Source organism: Falco peregrinus, chromosome 10, assembly GCF_023634155.1.
Source record: "Falco peregrinus isolate bFalPer1 chromosome 10, bFalPer1.pri, whole genome shotgun sequence".
NCBI classification, from domain to species: domain Eukaryota; kingdom Metazoa; phylum Chordata; class Aves; order Falconiformes; family Falconidae; genus Falco; species Falco peregrinus.
In genome coordinates this window covers 18187182-18201669 of record NC_073730.1, presented here as the reverse complement: position 1 = coordinate 18201669, position 14488 = coordinate 18187182, and the positions used below count along the sequence as shown (strand labels likewise).

Genomic DNA, 14488 nt, shown 5'->3' with positions numbered 1-14488 from the left:
TACCCTAGCAAGCAGAAGCACATGCACAGGCTTTCTATTTTTAAACTGCGATCCAAACCATTAAAGAAACGCCTTAACAGAATCATCTTATTTTCAATAATCTTTTATATCTCACTTGTCAATCTAAAGGACACTGTCAATTACATGTAATCTAAGCTGCATTTTCCATAAATATAACTTGACATTTAAAATCTACTTTTCTTCCCCCCACTAACTTCTGCCCAAACTGATTATCCTCAGATCCACATTAACAAATCCTTGACACTAAAATAAGTAAAATAAACATTTCCACAGAGAACATTGATCCATGGGGAACACCCCATCTTTTCTATTTACCTGTACCCCAGCCTGCCTATCATATATTCTTCACCCATAGAGCTCATGAAAGGATGGAAAGTCAGCCAGACACTTACAAGAAATTAAGCAAAAAAGGCTATAATTGAAATTAATTACTAAAGATGAACTGCCAGAATTTTGAGTGTCCTCATGCTTTCCGCTGCTGTAATGTCTGCTTTTTACATTTTTTCTGAATGAAGAAACAGAGGAACTAGACACAAATGAGTGTAACCCTTTGCTATGAACAGGACTGTATCAATACCATAATGTCCTCTTATACAGTGAACAAAAGCAGAAACATTCCTTACCAAAGCTTACTAGAAAAACGGATTACCAATGCTCCTATCCAATCTGATTACTCCCTTTTTTATTATAGTGGCCATTTTCAAAGTAGTGCTCAAGAGTTACAGACACAAACTCCGTTATTGGTAAATTGGATTTTTATGACTAATTCCCCCATTTGCTACTTGTTATGAAGATTTGTGCACATACACTTGGTACACAATTTCATGACTAGAATGTCCCTTTGTTTTGGATTTCAACTAGAAGATAACTTTCTCAAGAGCATAATGTACTCTAACATACAATATTCCATGCAGCTTTTCAGCTGGCTTGAGTAACACAGAGTAGCTAGAGAACTGCCACAGTGGGAAAGGGAAATTTCTTCACCACAGCCAAGAGTTTGAAGGTTTTATTACCTCTAAGCCTACCTCTCTTACATTCTTCAGGGCTGTGAATCAGGGGCAAGGGTTGTATTCCAGAAAATGTTCTTGCCAGCCAGTGATTTCTGTGAAGATCATTTCACCTGGTGATCTTAGCTTAATAAGTAACGATTCAAGTATGATGTGGATCAACTTTAAAACACGCAAGAAAATGTGACTTAGAGCAGTCATTTCCACCTATCCTGCAGATGCTGCCTTGAGACCCCAGTTTGTTAGTCCAGCCCATCATCTTTACATATCTGTGTGAAAGCTACAGACTACTCACTAAGAGACTAAACTCATAACTCAGTGGATGGGATCTCATCAGAACAAACTGTGACTGTTCTGAAGGGCCGACAAAATCTGCCGGGTTTTTTATTCTTATTGTCACAGATGCTGCAGGTTCAACAGTTCGATACTAATCAGACTTAAATAATAAAAAGTGATAGTAAGAATTATTTTGGAAAAGTAATGAAGATTTTTTTGCTAGCCTCAATTAAGCTTTTCAAACAGACATTTAACTGCAGTTGGCACTATAGAAAATGCTGTAAAAGCAAAACCCATGGCCACGAAAGTAAAACTGAAGCCCAAGAAAAGAAGGGGGAAACATGGGTTAGTGATTTGCTAAAAAGAAAGAAAGGAAAGGATTAACCATAAAATATAAAGTATGTGCATGGAGGGCATGTGTATATTTTATACACACACTTGCATCTATGTGCATACATTGTATACCACTTCTGGTCTGCATGTATATTAGGCAACACACATACTGTTCAGCAAGTAAGGAAACTACAGTGCAGGGTTCTCATTTTGCGTTAAAGGTTTACAATAAGTCCAGAATCTAAAAATATTTATATTTTTTATTATTTTATCTTTTCCAGTTGACTCTCCTCTGCTGAGGACTGATGTAAATATCTCAGATGAAAACCAGGAGTTTGCCTTCCACCCCTAACTTCACTACAAAACCTCCAACTGAGCTTCAACAAAAATAACATCAACCCACCTAACACTTCACAGATCTGTTCCCATATAGACAGGAGTTTTTCTGGGGTAATACCACACTTTTAACAAAGTTTTTGAGAGACCAGAGCACAAATGTTCAGCAGATTAAAGTTTGTCATATACTGCCAAAAGCTTTTCAAGAAAACCACCACTCAGTGTTGAGAACTACTTTTAGGTCTTCAGCAAACCAAGCCCTCCTTAGTTTCAGTTCCCCACCCGCAAAGTAGAGACAATGATCATACTTAACTTCCTTCATAAAAACCTTTGATACCTAGTGAATAAAAACACCTTGTAAGAAACTTGCACGTACAGAGCTGGTTTTCATATATATTATAAGTGAATTACACCTATGGGGTACAGAAGCATGTATGGAACAGATTGGCAAGTTAATGTTCCTACAAAAACAGAACTATAAAACTATCATAACATTTATGGTCAAACTTATTTGTTTTGCAAATCGTATGGAGCTTAAGCCAAGCTTGAGTATTATGCTATATTACTGTGTATTCTGAATGGACAGAATTTCTGAAGAACTACCTATCCAGAAACTTAACGTGTTTCTTGACCCAGGTTTGTCTTCAGTCTCAAATGAGCACTCTAATGAAACCTTCTTGTGAAAATACTACCAGCATTGTTACAGCTAAGTTTCCCATTATATCATACATCACTCACGTAAGTGTACATACTTGTCATTGGAATGGTTGAATAATTTACAGATTTTTTTAAAACCTCAATCTTAAAAAGTTTCATTTGCATATATAGAAATGCAACTACTTTTCCTCCAAAATTTTGTCATTTTTCCCAATGAATATATTGAAGGACCTCTCAAAACCTACTCAGATACTTTTATTAATACACACAGAGTTTCAACAAAGCAGGGTAACATTTTGCTCTAAGTGCCATTAAGTCTTCTGAAGAGGATTGATTGAAATACAATACACACTAGCTCACTTTACTAGAACGGCGTTTTTGTGAGGTGAGTGTTCAGCTATATGCCTCAGGATACAATTACTGGCTGAATCACTTTTGAGGTAGTGTATGTTGGTGAGTGTGTGGTGTTACACATATGCAAACACAGGCTAGTGGGAGCAGGAGAAGCAGCAAGATGGATGCTAATATTTATGAAGTTAAAGGGTTTAGCAGGCTTAGAGACAGAAGCATTGTTTACCCAGAATCCAGCTACAATTTATAGAGTGCCAATGCAGACTGTTAACAACCATGAAAAAAATGACAAAAACCAGTAAGAACCAGCTCAGTTTAAAGTTTGCCTGTGTTAAAAAAAACAGGCATTAAAACATGCTAACTGTTACACAGCAAGATTTTAAATATGCTCTTTATGTGAATTTCTCCATACTTTTTATCTCAGCAGGCATCTACTACCAGCTACGCTGATTGTGTCCTCCAGCCAGACCTTGCAGGCATCAGCATGTTCTTCAGACTTTCATCCTCCTAGAGCCACCTGGTTGTAGCTGTCAGAGAATCTCTTTTTGTCTCTCCATGGTCCTTCTCGACCGAGACCTGGTATCTGCAAAACCCTTGAGATGCTCCTCTCCAAGGAGCTCTAATTCCCATCATTTCTCTCACACTTGTTTCTTTCAGCTGGCAACATGCTGTGCTAGAGGCCAACTTTTTTTTTTCTTTTTTGTCAAGTTCTAACAAGCCTTGTAAAATGTGTTACCTCAAATCTCCTGATTTTTATCATGAACTGAATGAACTGCTACTAAACACTTGGGAGTTGCTACAATGGGAAGAGAAAAGGTGTTCCCTTCTGCTGTGGCCTCATAAGTCATGTTTAGTGGAGTATTTCAGCCTTTCCCAGCAGCAAGTCCTTCTTCCTCTCTTCTACAGTACTCTTTCTTTACTGCCCAGATTACACCCATTTGCTAGTTCCCTGTGAGTTTGTCCCTCTAGTACCTGTCCTTCTCTGGGCCCTACAAACATGAGAAGAATCTATAGCTGAAGGTCATGGCAGGTGTCTTCTGTCTTAAGTACGTGGACCAGGGACCCCACGTCTCCTTTGGACCCTTCCACCTAATTGAGAGGTGCACCTACCTGACAGGATGCTGTTCTTGGTCTATTATCCACCGTTGTTGTACAAATGCGATTCAGGACTCTCTCTGAGCAGTAGAGGATTAACCCTTTCTTCTTCCCAGGGGTTACAGTGGTGTCTCCTTAGAATTTCACCGGTACATTGTGCCTAGAAGGGAATGGGATGGAGTTAAACCAGCAGTTCCTCTAGACGTGAACAAATGGCCCTGTCATTAGATAACCACACTGATCATCTTCTGCTTAGTTTTAACAGAAAATGCCATCTATCGTCTCAGAGCTCTAATAGCTCTCTTTGCTTATGATTACTATTGAAATAAAGCAATATATCTATCCATACCAGCAATATGGTATGCTGGTATGGGTAGGTATTAGGCCCCAATTAGGGCCTGGATATAATTTATCAATTCCAAAAATCATATTTCTAATACAATCATCATTTAGCTTTTCCAAGAACCCTGTGGATAGACATAGCCTAGCAGACAGGAGTCTATCTTGCCATCATTCTGGCATTGAGGGCAAGAACAAAGAAATTATTAAATATTTTCATAAAATAAGTTTATTTCTCCAGACTTCTTTCTTTTGGAAGTATTTAAGAATAGAATGTCAGATAAGAGATCCATCTAGTCAAGTATCCTGACTCTGACAATGTCCAACAGACACTGAAAAACACACAAACAGATAAGCACGTAGTGACATCTCTCCAGAATACTTCCCCAGCAGACACAGAAGCACTGGAGTTGTATAGAATAACCCTTGACAGATTCCCCACCTCCGATTCTGATCTTCCCCTGTTTGCTTTTGAACTTGTGTAAAATTTTAGCATCATGAGATGAGGATTTCCACTGTGACTGCCTGTTCTATTCTAATGGATCACCTTCAATCAGAAATTGTCACTCAGAATTCCAGGGTCATTTTAAACTACACATCTTTTACATCATCTTGAGAATTGTCATGGTTTAACCCTGGCCGGCAGCCAAGCACCACGCAGCCGCTCACTCCCTCCCCCCCTCACCCAAAGGGATGGGGAGGAGAATCAGAAAGGAATGTAAAACTTGAGGGCTGAGATAAGAACAACTTAATAAGTAAAGCAAAAGCTGTGCATGCAAGCAAAGCAGACCAAGGAATTCCTTCACTATTTGCCAGCAGCAGGCAGGTGTTCGGCCATCCCCAGGACAGCAGGCCTAATGGTTACTTGGGAAGACATGCCATAATGCCGGATGTCCTCACCTTCCTCCTTTTTCCCCCACTTTATATACTCAGCATGACGTCATATGGTATGGAATACCTCTTTGGCTAGTTTGAGTCACCTGTCCTGGCTGTTGTCCCCTCCCAGTTTCCCATGCACCTCCAGCCCTCTCGCTGGCAGGGCCCAGGAAACAGAAAAGTCCTTGACTGAGTATAAACATCACCCAGCAACGACCAAAAACATCTGTCCTATCAACATTGCTCTCACACCAAATCTAGAAACAGCACTGCACCAGCTACTAAGAAGAAAATTAACTCTATCCCAGCTGAAACCAGGACAAGAATAAATGCGAAAAAATATATTTTTTTTAATTTGTCAAACACCTCCCTTTAAAACACTACATGGATGCTATTACATAAACATCCCAAAATAAGGCTTAATAAAGCAAATATGACAGAGCAACTAAACGATGTTTGTTACACAAACCCCCCAAAACCTACCCCCTAAACAACCCAGGAATGAGATATTTTTTCTTCCTAGTATTTTCAGTTTATCTTATAGAACATAGGCTGCTAGGTGCCATTAAAAATGCTCAGCCATGGTGGTGCCCAGGCATCCTCACTGCCATGAGTACTGCTGCTGAGCCTCCTTTACAACTGCGGGAAGACATTACCAAGAGCCCTTTGCACGTGCTGGCTTCAGAGGTATGCCAAGCAAAAGCAAAGGACGGCATATCCTATAAAACAGATCTGACTGCCTCAGATAAACTTTCTACTGTGTTTCCATACAAAGAGCCGCACAGAGCAGAATGCAGCTCCTACCATCACAATGCAATTTCTTTTGAAACCTTTACTACACAGGTAGCACCGTAAGGAGTGTTAAAGACAACAGCTTTCAAGAAATACTAGAAGATGCAAAGCAGGGGCAATGGACAAGTGCCTTGTAAAGGTAAGTACCCCCTCTACTGACCTGAAGATGATATCTTCCCAACAGAATAGAAGTATAGCATGTACATGCATGTGACTGCCCACATTCTGTGGGTGTATATGCATGCACTGATATATTCACAGAAATGCAAAAGATGAATGCCCACCATTAATATGGCAATATTTTCTCCCTAGAGATGTATCAATATTGGTTTATTTCTAAGGTCTACAGTTAATTTCAACTCTGGGTCATACAAGCTTCATCTAATAGCACACCCATTTGTCAAACATGTCATACTACATCACCAAGAAAAAGTGCTGAACGGTTTTCTAAATCAGCTTCTTTTGCCAAGAGTATTTTGGACAATGCCACCTGCCCAAGGAATTATTTCTGCTAAGCTGTGTCTTAAAGTCCTGTTGGCTGTGGGGCTGCTTCCAATCTTCAGTAAAATCAATGGATACCCTTGACTTCAGTGACAACAGGGTAAGGTTTCATGCTATAAAAATATAATGCCCACAATATTTGTCAAAGCAACTTCATTCTGAGATCCTCTGCCACCATGAGGAAAACCCAATTACTGGCTCACTTTAAAACTGAATTGTGGTTTAAGACCAAGTGCTAAATCAAATTCAGTCATGCACAGCCCAGGATTTAAATGTATATTTTAAAGGGACAGTTAAAGAGCAGTTTAGGTACCACATCCACCAGCTAAGTATGTAGTATATTTGTACTTCAGAACGCAACATTTGTTGGGATATCTGAGGTAGTTCAGTATCAGAAATATATAACCCATGGTTGTCCAGCACTTGGTGAGTCCAATAAGCTGAGAAGCTTGTTTAAAGCTCAGACAGCTTTACATAGCATGAAACTGGGTGGTAAAAAAATACATATCATATTAAGGGTCAGCTAGTTAAAAACACATTTTTTCATGTCTGGTGGGATGGAGCTGAAAGTCATGTATGCTAATTCAGAGAAGGCCTCTGAACTGATTTATGAAGGACAGTTAGACTAAAATGAGAGAAAGATGCATGTGTAAGACAGTCCATGATGGTGACAAGATGGAATATGCCAAAGGAAAAAAATACAACTGCTCAGAAGTTGCAATAGTTTGGGTTCTTTATATTCCCTTAAAACGCTCCTGGAACTGCCCTGTGCTAGTAAGCTGTTTCCTGAAATGCCAGCTGCTCGTTTCACATTTTAGTTGCATAACTTTTTTGACTTCTATAATTATTAAATGATTAGAAAATAGTAAGTCTGAAGAACACAAGACCAGTCAAGGCATGAAAATTAATATAACAGCAGCACAAAGTTGTTTTTTAACAAAAACATTACTTTATATTAATTTAAGTACCAGTAGTAATGACAATTATTACTTTTATGACTGCTAGATTGCTAAAGGACATTTGAATGCCAGCTTTTAAAGATGAGAAGACTTCAGTGGCAGACAACTTGAAATACTTCTGTATCAGCAAGAGCATAATATAATGAGAAAGAACTGATACCTCGTGAAGTCAACATCATCATCTGTTCTGGTACAGGCCAAATTTCAGTGATTCCTGCTGTTTCTGCCACTTACCTCAGTCATTCCCTTTTATCACACCTTATATTTGTGTTGATCCCCAGGTAGGTCACTGAAAGCTTTTTTGTTGACAAGAAATCCAGGTACCGAGGTCAGCCCTTCAACATTGAAATGTACAACTACCAGGTAGGATTAATTTAAAACTATCCTGTAAGTCCTCTTAACTCCTAAAGCAATTGCTTCATTCCCACTAGCAGCACCTTTGTACACAAGTACGGTAAGTGTTAAGCCTCACAAACCATGAAAACTTGAGATAACAGTGGCTGTATATCAAGGTCCATCAGGTGGTGGATATCAAACTGCTGTTCTCAGTGCTGCGGGCTCCATATATTAGCACTCAGAATAGTTGAATCAGCACACAAGTCCATTTCTTGAAAGGTATTAATCTTTTTAAAGGTGAAGAATTAATAACACAGAGAGAGAGAAAGGGTGAGGGAAATGCAATCTGTTACTGGACTGGGAGAGTGCAAATGAAGATTACAGCCATAGTTAGCTGTCGCAAGAGATTGCAGCCTCCGGTGAACAAACCCTCTCAACTCACTGGCATTTGTCACTCTCCAGCATCCTAGCCTAAACTACATTTAAAATAATTTTGAGACACTGGAATTGTTCATAACATGTATAAGAGAATATGAGCATGGCAGGAGGCTAGAAGTAATGAAAAGGGGGGATAGATTCTTTATTGATTAACATGTATTCCTTGCAGAAGAAATAAGCAGAGGGGAGCAAAGCGATATGGATTTTCTAGCTTGTACTAAACTACAAGATGGAAAATAACTGCAAGTACAGAACTATCTGCAAAATTTCAGACACTCAGCGGGGCTTTTAAAATAATGTGTGTTTCTCTAATCCCAGTCTTCTACTTGATGTGTTTCTGAAAAGGCAAATGAGGATCAGGAATATGTCTACAGAAGAGGTGCAAGCAGGTCAGACATGTCCTAATACGGTCAGCAGCTATGCTAAACACTCCTGGAACTGGAGCTGAAGGCACAGCAACTGGAACCTCCAGTTTAAAAGCCATTTCCCATTATTTCCCTCTGCTACTGAAATCGACCCATAAAGCAGGATGGAGCCATTTTGGGTTTGGGATTGTGCCAGACTGCACAGACCAAGAACTTGAGGCTTGTGCCTGCACCAACACATGCACCAGCAGAGGGATGGTGGTGCTGAAACCAAGAGATGGGCTATCAACACCCAGTGCAGTAAAAGATTGCTTAAGGTTTCTGCTGCCAGTAGGGCTGCAGGAGAAAGATGCATAGAGCTTCCTTTTCACAGCAAGTACCTAGCGACAGTGAAATGATGGATGATTTAAAAGAAACCACCTTCAGCCAGGCTAGTTCATGCCAAACATGAGGATCATGTTTGGGAGCAATTTTCCCTATGCTATGAGGTCTCACAGCAATTATGTATTTTCATCTTTACTAATACATACTATTGACATAAATACGTATGGATATTGACCCTTTTTTGTTCATTTGTTTTACTTAATCTGGCTTACAATTTCAAGGATAATCTGTAGTAAGAGAGCCCATACATTTAACCTGTGATGAGGAACAACTATTGCTACAGTTACATCCTGTCTTTGACTGTAATTTTGCATCCCTTTATTCTTGCCATAGGTAGGAAGCTTCAATGGTGCACCTGAGTGCTGCTCTAACCCCCTCTGTTTCCATTTGCCTGTATTGCCAGATGCTAGTGTCCCATAAATAGGCCTAAATCTTCTCAATCTCCTTCAAGCTCAGTGGGAGAACTCACATGGAAAAGTTCGCAAGCCTGAAATCTAAATATTTCATTTCAGTCTTGCAAATTAATTTATGAACAATGACATAACATAATATAATGAGGATTTTTTTGTTACTGTTTCAGAGAAAAAAAACATGCAAAAATTTGGTTAGAAAGCACATTAACTACTCTGTATAGTAGCCTTCATACAAACTGTGGTCCAAAACACTGCACAAAGTTATATAAAATCATGGTTTAGGTTACATAAGACATTTACAAAGACATTGTATGATTAATAAATTAAAGCACTTGATCATAAATCCAATGAGAGAGAGAAATTAACAAGCATAAGCAAAGCTGAAAGATGTATTTTAAGATGGATGTGAGAGGAGATGAAGAATCAGTGAAGCAGACACCAAAGAAGGTTGGTCCATGCTGGCAAAGCACAGAAGAAGAGTCTTGTAATGAGATGCTGTGGTTAAGGACAGAAAAGCTCTTAAGAAAGAGGGTAGGAGCGGTAAAAAGGGAGCTGGTGCTCCACTGCCTTGTTCACCCTGTCAATTTACCCCTAGGAAATGGGATGAAGCCAGATTAGACTAGTAGTATTTACAGCAATTTTGCTCAGTTAAAAAAAAAAAAAACAAAAAAAACAAAAAACAGAGTAGGTTGATTGGATCTAAGAGGGCCACTGAGCCCAGGAGTGGCAAAGGTAATGAAGATGGGAGGATTTAGTGAGACTATACAGAGCACATAGCTGGTTTGCATCTGGCACATTTATATTCAGAAGAAACAAAACCAGAGTTACTGGAGCATGTGTGCTATATAGGGGTGACATTGAGAGGCAACATGAAAGGTGATACAAACCAGGTCTTTTACACTGAGGTGAACTGGCTGCAGTCAATGGCTTGTCAAACTCAGACTACGTATGCCCTAATAACCAAAGTGTGAGTCCTGTACTAGGGGAGTCTGAATTGCCTTTTTAAAGAACAAAAAGTTAACTGCAACAATGAGCTTAAACACATGATGTCTTTGAACCCAAGTACATTTCTCTACCACTTTCCAAGTTAACATATTGCTGAGAGGCAAATCAAGCAAGGCTCCAGAGAAAGTCTGAAGCATAAGCAAAGTGGTCTCTAAACTAGGTGCTTTATGAAGTCTACAAGCAAGCTCCAGCCTCCTCAGGCAAGGAGGAGGGGATCAGGTAACAAAAGCCTGCAATGAGCACCCAGTATAGAGACACAGATACTTTTCTGGAAGTCTGGTGTAGTCTGGGCAGTACTATATTGACATAGGCTCTACTGATGCAGACACCACCACGAGACTGATGCCACAAGGATTTTAAGAACTGCGATTCATTTCTCTGCAATTTTGTGACACATATCTTTGGCCTGAGGGCAGTGCTGGCTGGGAACAGCACTGTTTTCCCACGTCTTCTGCAAAGAAAAGTCACTGCTGTAGCAACAAGTGTCCCTTTTAACAGTCAAGGTCTCCTTCCCTTTGTAACTGCCCAGGAAGAACACCACCTCTCACCTGACTAACCCCTCCATCTGAAACAGACCAAAGCCTGTGCCAACTGCCACTGATCTATGAGTGACAAACAAACAATGTATTTCCACTGGAATGCAGATTCACCATGATTTAACATAAAATAATACCTGAATATGAAGTCATGTTGATAGATGCAGACTAAAAGAGCACAAACAGAATTTGTAACCCTGCTGCACAGCTCTTTATGACAGGATACCATCAGTTAACCCTTTGTGGTAAGCTGCAGTGACCCTCCACTCAGTATAACAATGAAAGTCTGCCACTAAGGTATCTGATCACTCCTCGCCCCACCTTTCCCAATCCAACATCATATGCTGAAAATATTTTCCAGACAGAGCACCTTGTCTTTAAAGCTAGGATAAAACAAGAAAAAGAAAATGGGAGGCAGAAAGATAGGACTTCAACCCATTTCAGTCTAATTTTTAAATGGAGTCTGTTTTTTTCATTCTAGATGCCTGCTTACTTATTCAACTCAAGTTCATTCTTAGGGGGATCTTGTCAATAAAGTCAAATCAGGCTCTCTGTGAGCAGTGAGGTTTTTGAGGGTCTTTTTTGAGGGCTTCATTAAAAGCAGACAGTTTCTCTAACCTTTTAGCAGAACCTGTTATCTGATGACGTGAATTAAAGTCTCTCAAATGACTAATAATCATATCAAGGCTGCCATGTCAGCTTGTAGATTTGAATAAGAGGGTCTGAAAACATTTGCATGCCTCGATGTGCCAGTGCTAAGAAGCTAATGTGATAGTGCTGTCATAAAGCACTGGAAAGACATGACTTAATGTAATCTGTCATGTCATATGCTAATCTTCAGCCATTACTTGAGTGCTGCAAGTAAGTAGAAAGCATTTGGGAGAAATCCTTTTCAATTTCTCTGAGTACCACTTCTGCTGCTGGTCAGCTCAAATGGGTTTTGTGCATTTAATGTAGAGCTCAAGTCAAGTTGGTTTAGGTCACACTTAATTAACCAGCACATTGACGGGTTGGGCTGGTACAGCACTATGGAAAATGGGTATTCCTGATACTGCCTAACAAGTAAATATTTCATATGCAGAAGGGGGGGTGGGGAAAAAGAGACTTTCTCAGTCCTTGATAAGAATGTGTCCTTTCACAAAAACACTGACTTTTTAGCAAGACACTGTTTTCTGTGCCTCACTTACCTTGCTTCTACATGTGAAGACAATTTAAACAGAGATGATTATAAATAGTTAAAGACATTTCCATTTGTAACTGCAAACTTTTAAAGCACCTGATCTGGACTTGTCATTTAAACAACAATGGACAAAAGGCAGCTTTAAATGCAGTATACTTTTTAATACGGACAGAGAAAATGATCAAAGGGAAAATTTCAATTTACTTTTTTGTTTTAGGAAAATGGCACAAGCATTTTTTTAAATAAACAGCAGGTAGAAGAGGGAGAAATTCTTACAACACTAAGTACAGCATGTAGAATGGAAAATGAAACATATTACTGAGAATGACAGAAAATTTCAGGACAATTTTAGCAAAGTGTGAAGGGATTTTGAGTCAACACTTGAAGGTTATTTTAATAATAGCTAAAGCCTATTCAAATAAAAGCTTAAGAACCCTGGTGCCTTTTGCAGCTATGAGGATGTTTACAGGACTCAGCAGTTTGCAACCTGCCCCAGCTAAACCTGAAGGCTTTGTGCTCAAGAATTTCAGATAATTTGGATTAGGACTGCCATAAAGGAACATGGGAACATTACATCCACACCAAGAAAACTTTTCTCATTCTCTTTTCTTGGTGGTCACATTGGAATCAAACCCTGCAAAAGTCAGACATTTCATAGATCTACAGGAAGCAGAGACAGACAATCTTTACAGTATTAGGTCATTACGTTCTTTCTTTTGCCAATGCTGGATTGTTCCCCATAGTTCATTCAGTCTAAATTTAAAATGACTCACTTGAACAGGGCTTCCACCATTCCCAAAGGGAAAGTGTAAAGTATTCTTACTCTTCAGCACCAAGTGTGGCTGTTCCCCCTTCAGATCTAAGGCCTCACCCTACCTTGCTATACCATAGGGAAACCTGTGTTATAATTTCAAGCCTCAGTTCCCCTTGCTACTAAAACACTTAAAGAGTTTCTGATCAAGAAACAGTCTTTCCCTTCTAGAGGAATAGAAAGACACAAAATATGCTGTCAGGTCTGTATGGTATCACTAGTCTTTCAGTCCTTTAATACTGGGCTGTCCAATTTTGTTCTCAAGCTAAAGACCTCCTTCCTTCCCATTTAATGGGTTTAATCCTTCAAATACTAGTCTTTTAAAGATTTTTTTTCCAAATTCCTCATCTGTTGATGACACTACTGCAATGAAATAAGTCCTCTGCCTTTTTCTGCATCACACAGCCATGACAGCAGGTCTTCCACTCTCACTTAGAAGTACCAGCTGGGAAGGCAAGGACTTAGGGCAGGAGCAATCACAGGATCACAAGCCTTCACCAGTTCATCAGTGTAGTAAAATGAAGTTTCAGCTCCCAATGACCAGTCTGGCTTTAAGTCACCTGAGTGCTTTTGCTGTGGAGCAACCCAGGACCAGAGCTAGTCCAACCTTACGAACAACAATTTTAAAAAGAGTTTCCCTGATTATTGAAAATCATGTCTATAGACTAACAGATGTCGCTACTGTGAAACTTTCCCAGATAGTCAGCCAGAATACGTCAGCCAGAATATGTCAGCCAGCCAACTTAGTTCTTTTACTCTTTCCTCATACAGAACATTGCTCATTCCAACTTCTTAATATTTTTTGTTAGTGTTCTCTTAACTCCTTCCAAATTGTTGACTACCCTGGATGTAATGGTATCCAGAACTATTTATTAAGAAGAAGCTCCTCATAGCTGTGAAAGGGACTGGATATCTAGAAAGTGAGGCTGATGCATTTCATTGCCCTGTACTGTATTTAAGGGGAAGCATGCTGGTTTAGTCACCAACAGAAAGGGGCCGTTTTCACAGACAGACAAGCAAGTTGGACTTCAGCTATATTGACTTCGTTGTTTCACCCCGATCCTTGCCAGGTAGCATGTTTTTCAGACATCTATTCAAACTCATATTGGCTTCGTCTTTGCTGTAGTAGCTTGACTGTAAATGCAGTTTTGCATATAATTTGAGTTCCATTTGCACACAGTAGGCAAGTTTTGATGGAGGACCTAATACATACTAATTCAAACTACCCTTGCAGCGGGATGACTTAGCAGACGTTTTAAAGCATAGGTGATACTCTCAGTCTATTTCCAATGCATCATTGTTTTCTGAAGGCCATCCCAAAGACTGCAGGTCAATATTTAGTTCACTTGCTGAGGATACCATGAAAGGGCCTGGTTAACATCATCTGTGATGGTACTTGCTGACCAGGAGGCATGTGCTAAAACTACCTACTGACTTCACTCGTGGCAAGATACAGCCAGCCATCAGAAAGCAGCAG

The 14488-nt window shown here is 39.7% G+C and overlaps 1 long non-coding RNA gene across 4 annotated transcripts in view; it reads right to left on the bottom strand.

The window, feature by feature from the left end:
- Positions 1-14488, bottom strand: part of LOC114012440 (uncharacterized) — a 518537-nt gene that overhangs the window by 239045 nt on the left and 265004 nt on the right. For all 4 annotated transcript variants that reach the window (XR_008748979.1, XR_008748980.1, XR_008748981.1 and 1 more), the window contains one exon: positions 4092-4236. This is a non-coding gene — a long non-coding RNA (uncharacterized LOC114012440). The remainder of the gene's footprint in view (positions 1-4091; positions 4237-14488) is intronic.